General features: G+C 39.1%; 1 pseudogene; it reads right to left on the reverse strand.

Moving 5' to 3' along the window:
* Positions 1-6,934: 6,934 nt before the first annotated feature.
* LOC148035750 (acyl-[acyl-carrier-protein] hydrolase FATB3, chloroplastic-like) lies at positions 6,935-7,437 on the reverse strand (annotated as a pseudogene).
* Between the last annotated feature and the right edge of the window lie 3,936 nt (positions 7,438-11,373).

Here is an 11,373-nt window from a genome sequence, read left to right on the forward strand (position 1 = left end):
AAGAGAAGCTCTTGAAAGCCTATAAAAGAGGAGGCTCTCTTTGGGTGTGAGAGAGGGGCAAAGGAAGTATCACTTTGTATGTATCCAAGAGGAGAAGAGAAGGTGCAAGTGCTGCGGAAGCCCTGCTGAAATCAAGTGCTGCGGAAGCCCTGCTAAAATCAAGTTCCAAGAGGAGAAGAGAAGATGCAAGTGCTGCGGAAGCCCTACTGAAATCAAGTTCCCCCTGCTGAAATGAAGTTCCAAGAGGAGAAGAGAAGGTGCAAGTGCTACGGAAGCTCTGCTGAAATCAAGAGGAGAAGAGAAGGTGCAAGTGCTGCGGAAGCTCTGCTGAAATCAAGCACCAACAAGAGGAGAGCTCTACACATATCGTGTAGGAGAGAAGGAGACTAAAGAAGGATCAAAAGGTGCCAACTTCCAAGTTTTGTAAGTGTTAGCCGGTTGTATACCGTGCAAGGAATCGTGATCTTGTTTCCAAGATCTACAAGTAAGAACTGGCTTATGTGTAATGGAGGAGCTTGCTCCTTGTCAATAATATAACTCCACAAGGGGGTGGGGGGGGACTGGCCCATCTTCCCCAGTCCCTAGTGTATTGCCAATTTCTCTACCTCTCTCTCTACATCTTTCTTTTCTCTCATCTATTCTCCCTCTGTGCCAACATAATATTTGCCATATATATTTTAAGTATATAAGAAAGTCGAGCGTGTATCTCGGATTTTACAATAGTGGTATCAGAGCAGGTCTCTTTGCTTTTCTCAAAGTAAAGGTGATCCTTGCAAGAAGAAGGTAAAAATGGCAGCTGATGAAGCACCTACAAGTGAGCAATTACATGCTCAATTGACAGAGTATCATAGCTTGTTGGAGATTCTCGAAATACGTCAATCGATTGACAGCTTAAGGGCAAGGGAAGAAGCTACTTATGAAGGACCGAATCCTGCAAAGGATGGTGATAGTGGAGAAAACACCATTGCACTAATTGATGGTGAAGATGCAAAGCATCCAATTGTTGAGAAGCTTCCTAGAAGCAAGAAGGCGGGTCAAGAAAAGTAAAAAGACCTCACCTAGAGTGAGACGAATAAGGAGGGAGTCATCTCCCTCAGGAACCAGCTACTTCCATCATTACTCAAGTTCTTCCTCCTCCTCATCATCTTCTAGTTTCTACTCTCTTGGTTCTAAGTCTCATGCAATCCACAAACTGACAAAGAGGGACCATAAGAGGAGCAAGCTTAAGAAGACTAAGACTTTCAAGTCTAGGGACAAGGACATAAAGTTTGACTCTTACTCCGGTAAGAGAGATCCTGCTAAGGCATTAGCCTTTGTCAAGAAATTTGAAGTTGCTTTTTTTAATGGTAATTTCTCAGAAAAGTCCAAGCTAAGGCATGTAGGCATGCACTTGAAAGACACCGCTAGCAATTGGTGGTTGACTCTCATTTTGGAGGGAAGGAAACCTACGACTTGGGAAAAGTTCAAGAAGAAGTTTTATGCTCAGTTATTGCCTCCTGATTTTGAGAATGATGTCAAGAAGAAGTGGGATTGGCTAGGCCAGAAAGAGCATGAAAAGGTCACTAGTTATGTGGATAAGTTTTGGTCTACTCTTCTCAAGGTTACTCCTTTCATGGAGATCAGCGATGAAGAGAAGAAAAGGAAGTTTGAAGCTGGCCTACTCCCTCATTTATAGAGAACCATGAAGGTGTATCCACATGAAACCTTATCTCACATGATGGAGTCTGCCATCATAGCTGAAAGTTTGCATACACCTAGTACGTCTCGAAAGTTGGAGATGACTTCTTATAGAGATAGACAAGAGCAGCTCTATGATCAACCAAGAGACAAGACTAATCAAAGAAGACCTACCTTTACCCATGACCAATATTCAAAGCTAGAGGGTAACATGAAGAAGCACAAGTATCTCTCACCCTCTGAGATACAAAAGTACAAAGAGGAAAGAAGGTGCTTTCTTTGTGGTGAGTTAGGGCATATGAAGCCTGATTGTCCTCACAAAAGGAAGGAAGAAAATATGGTTAAAGATCGTCCTCCGCCATCCTCAAATTCTATTCTGGATGTGCAAGCTAACACTCATTCAAATTAGAATAAAAGACAACTCTTAAAGGGTTGGGGGACACTCAACAATCAACAAGTTTTGATACTCTTTGATTCGGGGTCCATAGATAATTTTGTGTCAGCAAATACTGTTGAAAGACTACAAATTCCACTGGATCGATTCAGAACAGCAATTGGATCAAGTTCGGCATTTGAAGGACTTACAACCAATTCTACTCCTATTCAAGGGAATCTTAGAATTGGGGATTACTGCGACCAAGAATCTTTTCTACTTGCACCCATAGGTAACTGTGATGTTATCTTAGGTATGCCTTGGCATTACAAGATTAGACCTCTTCCCGATTTTGTTAAGAAGACCCTTGTATTTCAATTCAAGGGTCGGAACATAGTATGCATTACTGATGCTGGAGATTGGCCTGTGCCAATGGTTAGTCATGTTAGCATTTCTAAAGAAATGAAGAAAGCTATTTTTGCGTACATGATTTTTGTGAGAGAGTCAAAAGAAACTAATGATTCAAGGGCACTTGGTGCCTCTAATGAACACATAATACCAACTAATGCTTCTAAGTCTCAGACTTTAAAATAACCCCTCTCTTTAATTGATCAAGCTAGACATGATTATTTTAAACAATATGAAGATTATTTTAGTGATTCACTCCTAGGAGAGTTACCTCCTAAGCACCAGAAAGATCACACAATTGATCTTATTCATACTGCTCTTCTCCATACTGCTCTCCAATCTTACTTGTTCAAAAGAAAGATGGTTCTTTTCTTATGTGCATAGATTGCAGATCTTTGAACAAGATAACAATCAAGAATCGTTTTCCTATCCCATGGATAGATGATATATTGGATAAGTTGAAAGGCACTAGTATCTTTAGTTGCATTGATCTCAAGAGCGGCTATCACCAGATACGAATAACACCTAAAGATGTTCATAAGACAGCTTTTTGTACGACATTTGGACTATACGAGTTCTTAGTCATGCCATTTGGTTTGACTAATGCACTCGCCACATTCAATCGAATGATGGAGAGATTGACATTCTAATATTTTCATGATCTGAAGAAGAGCATAGAAAACATATATCTATTGTTTTTCAAGAACTTCGCAAGCATAGACTACATGTCAATGCTAGGAAGAGTGAATTTTTTCTTTCAAAAATTCATTACTTATGCCATATTTTTTCTCACAATTTGGTGAGAATGGATCGTGAGAAGATTCGAGCCATTGTTGAATGGCCTATACCTACTTCTGTACATGAAGTTAGAAGTTTCTTGGGCCTATGTTCATACTATAGGAGGTTCATACGAGGTTTTGCATATGTTGCATGTCCTCTACATGACCTTACTAAGAAGGGAAAGCCTTTTTGCTTAGGATCAAGGCAACTACAAGCCTTTGAAAGAATTAAGTTTCTTGTGACTCAAGAACCAGTTCTCATAGTTCCGAATCTTCAAAAACCTTTTGAATTTCACTGCGATGCTTCTGGGGATTGAATTGGAGCTGTGCTTAACCAAGAGCATCATGCAGTAGCATTTGAGAGCCGACACCTCAAGGACCATGAGGTACATGCTCCAGTATATGAGAAAGAGCTTATGGCGGTAGTACATGCTCTTCAAGTATGGAAACACTATTTACTTGATGCTACATGAAATGCATTCAGGAAGGCATGGAAAGACGAGTTCTTCTTGGAGAACTAGGGTTGGATACCTGAGGGACATTTAAAAAGTGGGTTTACAAGCCTAAGAAAGAGCTTGTTGCATCAAAGTTGATGTGAACACAATATTAGTGAGTTTGGGAATCTTCCAATTCCCATTTTTTGAATACTAAAAAGGTGGCACCCACATAACATGCCCATAAATTTCTCAAAACCATATGATGTGACCTATCATTGGAAAGCGCTTGAAAAATGGAATCTATTGAGCTATAGAGCGCTTGATTTGGAGTTATAGTGTTCAAGTTATGACAAATCCAAAGATTTGACCATGTGTCCCAAACTTATGGGAAATTCCCATATTCTCTAATATGGTGTTTGTGGACTTTTAAAGAGAAATCCACTCATTTAGATGTTGCAAAATAGGTAGCTTTGCAATTGGGAAAAGTTAAATTGTTTTTATAGACTAGTGATCGACCATCATAAATGGAATTAGGGAAACTTTGTGAGGATAGAACTAAGCCTCTTGGGCTTAAAACAGATTGGTAGGATGCCAAGAATGTCGTTTCTAAGTTATTGATTAAGAGAGAGATATGGAAAGCTAGATTACACAATGGGTCTATTGCTCCTACAACTTCTCTTGCTTCTACTTGTGTTGCTACTCCTTTATGACAGTGAGGTTTTTCGGTGGATTCCGTGAGGTTTTTGAGTGGATTCTGTAAAACTATATATATTTGCCGGGACTCATACACAAGGTGGATTCCTTGTGCAAGAAGTTGATGGGGACGCCTGTCCTTTTTGGGCATTAGATTACTTTAATGTACACGTGGGTGATTCCACAGTGGGTGATTCCGCAAAATATATATTTACATTAATGGACGTTTATGAGTTTAGAGTGCAGTCGAATTAAATTAAGGTTAGGACATTGTTCCAACCTATTTTAATTATTTGTAGCTAAAGACTCGTAGGTATTCACTATTGTTTGTTTATTTTATTTATAAACAATTGTAAATGCTTCAGTTCATGTGTAGAGCAGGTAGCAATGGGTTTGGGTAGTATTGGGCATTAACATAAGTCCAAAAGTGTAAAATTTATTATTAAAATTATTACTCTATTTGTAAGTTATAAGTTTAAATTTCTTTTGTAATAATTAGATCATTGTCCTTAGTACTATTAATTTATTTGTTTTTAATATAGATTATTTTAGAATATGAGATTTAAGATATGTTTTTATTGAAATAAGTTTTCTTTATGGAATGCTTGTTATTTTCTTAGTGTGGTTAAGTTTAGAAGGATTGTCTAGCTTCTTTTTAAAAGCAACAGGATCACGCGCAAAACAAGAAAATAGGGTCAAAATTGAGTTTTTTCGTTTCTCTCTCATCCGGAATCGGAGTTCAGAGCTTCAAGAGTCATTTTGGGGGTTTTGGCTCATTTCAGACATGATGGTGATGTTAGAACGTTAAGATTTAGAGCATAGAATTTTCTGCGGCAATTGCAGCATGTTAGAGGATACCTCTTGACTCTTAAAAATTTGTATTTCAATTGATATTTGTACTTTCTTTATAATTATATAATATGAATGTAAATATCCATGTAAAACTATAATATATAATTAAGGATGGCAAACCATGGCTTTTGCCATAGAGGAGGTTGGGCCCAATCGTGTGTTTTCTCTTGTCTTTCTTAATCTATTGAGTTATTCAAATCCTCTTACGTATTATAATGTTGTTTGTATTTAGTTGAGATGTTTGATTTGTTAGATTTTTCCACTAAGTTCTATTATGTGTGTCATAAAGTTGTTTATGATTGAGATTTAATTTGCTAGATTTGCAACGCATTCTGTTTCACAACAAGAAATCGAAATTTAAGTAAGAGTTATGATCATTTGCTTTCTGTAGACTATAAATAAGGGAAAAATATAACAAACTAATTTGTCTAGTACAGGGAAGAGCATGAGATGAAAGATTGGAAAGGACTGTCTAGTTGACACATATTCAGTTTATGCTTATTTAGCAAAGACACAGGGAAGAAAGGTGATTGTTGAGGAGAAATTGAAGAGGAATGATGGTGCTTCTACCACTTCCAAGAATACTAAAAGGGGTGAGTCTACAATATCACCTTCTAGATAATGGCTTGATCAAAGTAAAAAAGATGTAAAAAAGAAGGAGAATGTTAGACCAAAGAAATAACTAGATTAAAATTTTACTTCAAATATTGAGTCTGCTTACAACAATTCTTTAAAAATTGATAGAAGAGAGGATTTTGGATAGCACGGTTAAGTTCGCACTAAGAGAGATTTTTGAGACCTCAAAGAGAGAATTTCACAAGGAAATTCTAGGTATCATTAAGAGAAAGAAATAGCTTATTTGAATTGCATGTGAACCTATCATGTAGGTGCCATGATTGAGGAGTTGTATTAGGAGAGTCATGAAAATGTTCTTATTGAGGATGTTTTAACATGTGTGAAGAATTTCAACCAATTCATTATGCAAAGAATGATGTATTTTGATGATTTCCCCCAACTAGTTTTTTAGGTCATTGGGCACAAGCAATCACCAAGATAGGGGATAACATTCAAGAGATGGAGAAACCATGTATTGCCTTGCTAGATCATGGATCAAAGAGAAATGACATAGTTTATAGTCTATATAAGAGCGGTATGTAATGGAGGGAAATACCTAGTGTCACACGGACCTAGGTATAAAAGGAGTGAAGGACACTGGCATGGCACCATTTGATGAATACACATTTGTCCTTTCACCTTCTTCACCTTCTTCCCTGTCCTTCCATGGCTGCTAGCCATTTCTCTCTCCTCTTCTTGCCTTTCTCTCTCTACTTTTAGTCTTTCTCTCTCCTCATCACCCTCTTTCTCTCTCTTCTTCTTACCTTTCTCTCTCCTCTCCCTCTTCTTTTGTAGTCCTTCTCTCTCTCTTTCCCCTTAGTTAGGACAGTTAGGTCTTCTTCATTACAGTTGGTATCAGAGCCTAGGTTCTTGGTCCCAGTTAATCCCTCATTTTACCCAATTACAACTTTCTAGTTACATGGAATTTTGAGTCACAGGTACACAGGTACAGGGAGCAGTAGGGGAGTTTCTAAAGATCTCCGGACCACAAGGACTGCATGCAGGAGCATTAATGGCAGCTTTCTTGAAGACCACACAGACCATGGCAGCCTTTCTTGGAGAGTGTGGAGAAAGGAAGGCTAAATTTAGCAGCTCATTACTCATTTCAAGCCATTTTTGAAGATCCTCAGCTTGTACGACACTAGCATTGACTGCGGAACACTCTCGAGGACCCAGCCGATGTACTTCACGTGATTTACATGCCGATTCATGTCCAGGTCGTGAAGCTTCGGCATTAAACCACCTCTTTTACAAGGAGCAGAGCTGTCAAGAGCAGGAACCCTTCCACTAAAACTGTCATTCTCCATGACAAACCTGTCCAAGAGAAGGAACGATTTCTGCTCTCATAGTATCGGGCATCTTGGACAATCTCCTGGTGTCCTGGTTCATCATGGCCCAATTGCTAGTACCGCGTGCAAGGATGTGACCATTGCTGTAGTCTTGGACTAAGAAGTCCCTCGGCATCCCATTTTTCCCAGAGGCACTAACCCAGGAGTCAATCTTGACCACATCCCCCCCAGAGGGGATAGCAGTTCATCTCGATGTGCATTTTCGTCACTATCCAGATCAGTCTTTGTTTCATCATGGCATGAGAGTTGTTCCATCATCCATGCCACCAGGACTCGAATTTGCAGATCATAATCCTTGAAATTGTCTGTCACTCCTCTCATAACCCTTGTCTGCGCCGTCTGTCTACCCCAGCCTCTTCTTCCCTCATCAATCCGTCCACCAATCCATTGTGCAAGATGCAGATCTTTGTGAAGACCCTCACCGGCAAGACCATCACCCTCGAGGTTGAGAGCTCCGACACCATCGATAATGTTAAAGCCAAGATCCAGGACAAGGAGGGCATCCAGGACAAGTAGAGGCTGGGATCTTAGCAATGGTCAAGGACCATTTGAGGACGATCGGATGCTTGGAGAGCTCAGCCAACTCTACAACACCTTGCACGAGCATGAGACATGGTTCTCTAGCAGACCCAAGCAATTGAAGGTGGAAGCCAAGGAAATGCTCATTAAATTGATACCCATGGTCAATGCAGAGGCTCAAGGAGATCTCATGGACTCTTTGAGAACCTTGTGCAACAATGGTATTAATCTTTGGCAATCTCTTCGAGGGAGAAAGGGAGTTTGGCTGCTCGCATCATTATTAGGACGGCTATCTAAGCAACGACAACAGCAAGATGAATCCATTGCAACACTACTCTCCATTCTTAATGCAGAGGTTAATGCTAGCAAATGGGCATGGATAATTGCGAGTGCAGGTGGCCTCCCTCCATTGGTCAATATACTTGAAACAGGTTCTACTAAGGCTAAGGAAGATGCTGCTATTATACTTGTTAATCTTTGTACTCATAGTAAAGAGGTTCGAGATTGTGTGGAGTTTGCTGAAACTCATCTACTAAAGAACGCTAGATTAAAAAGGCAAATGCTAGCATTAAATGCGATTTGGTACAGTCATAAGGGGAAACTTCAGCCATCTTTACAAGATGCGAGCGTTTCATTGGAGCATCATGAGATGGAGACCCTTTAGTCCAAATGCGACAAGGCAGCTAATGCAGAGAATGAAAAAGATATTGCTGAAGGTAATCTTTATGAGAGTCAAATGAAAGGACTCCAGCTCAAGGAAGAAGATTGTGGGAAAATTTTTAATCAAATTGAGCAAATTAATAATCATACTGCCCCAACCATAGTAAATACAAAGGATGATGCAATGAATGTTTTAGCATATGCAGCCTTGTCTGTTTTTGAGTGCATCACGGGAGAATCAAAGACTCACTTTATGGTGATGGTTGAGGATTACATCCATAAGACATCGATTGACTTAGCCCTGTTTGCTTATGGTGTTGGGGATGATGACACAATGGATGCCAGTGATGTCACTTTTCCCTTTGATCCAGGTGGACAAAAGGGGTGTTAAAAACTCTATGTAGGTCAGTAAGCATCTTGGTTAATCCTCATATCTTCATGATGATCTTTGGACGCAAAGGATGCAAGTTAAGTGCCCTGTCTCACTGCAGTCTGCTTCCTGCCAACTCTTTATTTTGAGCTCTTTAAAATTCTGAATTGCTTACAGATATGTACCACTTACATCAGCTGATAGTACACTAAAAGAGCTTTCTACAAAGCCATTAAACGCTTGGTTTGGTTCAGTGTACCCAAACTTATGGCAGTTTTTCTACAGCAGGGTCTACAGGACAGCATGGCTATTCGATCATGTTGCAATTCATGATTGCAGAAGAATGTATCAAGTCATCATCCTATGGTTCCACAATTGATGTACGCATCTGATAGTATGCTTGCAGGCATATACATAACCTACCATATGAAGATTTGGAGATTGTAATATCTTTGTACACCTGCATAGAGTCCCATATCCTCTCCACCTCAATTTCCTTACCCATGTAATAAGTCCCTCCTTTCTTTGTTTTTGGGACAAAAACATCCAAGCACGGATGGATTGTAATGGAGGGAAATACCTAGTGTCACACTGACCTAGGTATAAAAGGTGTGAAGGACACTAGAATGGCACCATTTGATGAATACACATTTGTCCTTTCACCTTCTTCACCTTCTTCCCTGTCCTTCCATGGCTGCTAGCCATTTCTCTCTCCTCTTCTTGCCTTTCTCTCTCTACTTTTAGTCTTTCTCTCTCCTCGTCACCCTCTTTCTCTCTCTTATTCTTACCTTTCTCTCTCCTCTCCCTCTTCTGCAGTCCTTCTCTCTCTCTTTCCCCTTAGTTAGGACAGTTAGGTCTTCTTCATTACACGGTAAGTGGCCCATAGATATTGAATATGGATGGCAAATAAGAGCCACCAATAACACTACATGGGAGCTTCACATACCATGTCTGAGTATGAGGGTGACTATAGGGGATGTTTAGGATGATTACCATTTTCTAATCTAGGATTTATGCTCCTATGATATTATTTTGAGTCAACCCTTCATCTCAATGAGTGGACCAAATACTAATATTTAAAGCGATGAAATTATTCATCTAAAAATTTATTCTCATAGTTGCTAAAACTTTCAGTATGTATCTCTACAGATCTATCACTATTTACATCACTATGTGTATCGTTGTTTGTGTTTTCAAAGAGCGATGCATATAGCGATGTAAATAGCGATATGTGCATATCTATTTGTGACACGAATAGCGATAGTTGTGTAGATTATTTCTTATTTTTGGATTGTAGGGTTGCATGCTGTAGCACCCTTCTAGCCACATGTACTGAACAATGTTTCATAAATCATTTATAAATTGAGTATACATACATCATAAGATGCTAGAAATAAAGGGCTTGCTGATTCAATTTCCAAAAAAGTACAATATCAACAATGATATATCATAAAACTACATGGATTGATAGGGAGGAGAATCCAAAACAAACAAATGTATCCATAAATATCACAAAATAGAAGTCCATATAAAGGATGAGAAATATATCTAAGGAAGGCTACATAGAAAGAGCATGCATGGACCATAGAGTCAAAAAAGGAAAGATGTGCACTCCATGAATCCAAGTGACTACTATAGCTTCTCACCTTTTGAGAGCTTGTTTCGATCTAATGGAGCATCGAACAAACTCTATAACAGAAACAACCAAAAATTATTATATAGTACATAATGCATCACAAAAGAACTAAAAACTAAAAACAAGAAACATGCATGAGTTATCAGACCACTGTATGCATATAATATAGCGATGCGTATAGTGAGACCGTGTTCCTTTGAAAATTGAGTCTCCAAACCTATGACGTTGCGGTTTGTAATCAACAAGTGTTGCAAGGAAAAAAAAGTAGTACCTTATAAATAATGTTATTAGTATAAGTAGTATACCAAATAAGAATGTGAACATAAATAAAAGAGAACTTATGAAGTTCTTCAAATAATCTTTATGTCTTCCACTTCCAAGATAATGCACAATCCCTACCTCCAATCATGTTTGTGCCCTCCTTCTTAAGTCTTCACTAATCCTCAATATCCAACAACTCGAACTTTGGAGCGCCACTCTTAAATACCTTGTGCATATCTAATTATGTATATGAGATATATGCACACATATAGTCCATCATCCATCTAGTAGAAAATTGATCAGTAGCTACAGGTATTGAGAACTTGTGCAAGGATGCTGCCACATAGTGCTTGCCTTCCTTCGGTATATTTTTCTAGTGGTATAAAACATTGTGCCTAAATACTTGTTAACACAACCCTTTCATGTGTGCCATCACTCTTCTCCCCTTAGTATTTAGGACAACCACACTAGTTTTCTCATCCATTAAGTACCCATACCTTGGTGGGATATCTCTGAGGTGTTCTCGCCCACATGCAACCGAGATGCAATCACACTCTTGGATATAACTAGGAGACTCCTCTCCATCTTGCATATTTGTAGGGATAGTATCTCTCCGATCAATACCTATAGGGACGCCACCACTAAGAGACTAAGTAAAACTTGGAGTTATGAGAGTAGACGCCGCTATAGATATAGCAAATCTTGGAGAGGCGATAAGTCTCCACTCGATTGAGAGATGAGAAC

The sequence above is a fragment of the Lygodium microphyllum genome, chromosome 5 (assembly GCF_053477565.2).
Source record: "Lygodium microphyllum isolate KBCC chromosome 5, Lygodium_microphyllum_v1.1.10, whole genome shotgun sequence".
NCBI classification, from domain to species: Eukaryota; Viridiplantae; Streptophyta; class Polypodiopsida; order Schizaeales; family Lygodiaceae; genus Lygodium; species Lygodium microphyllum.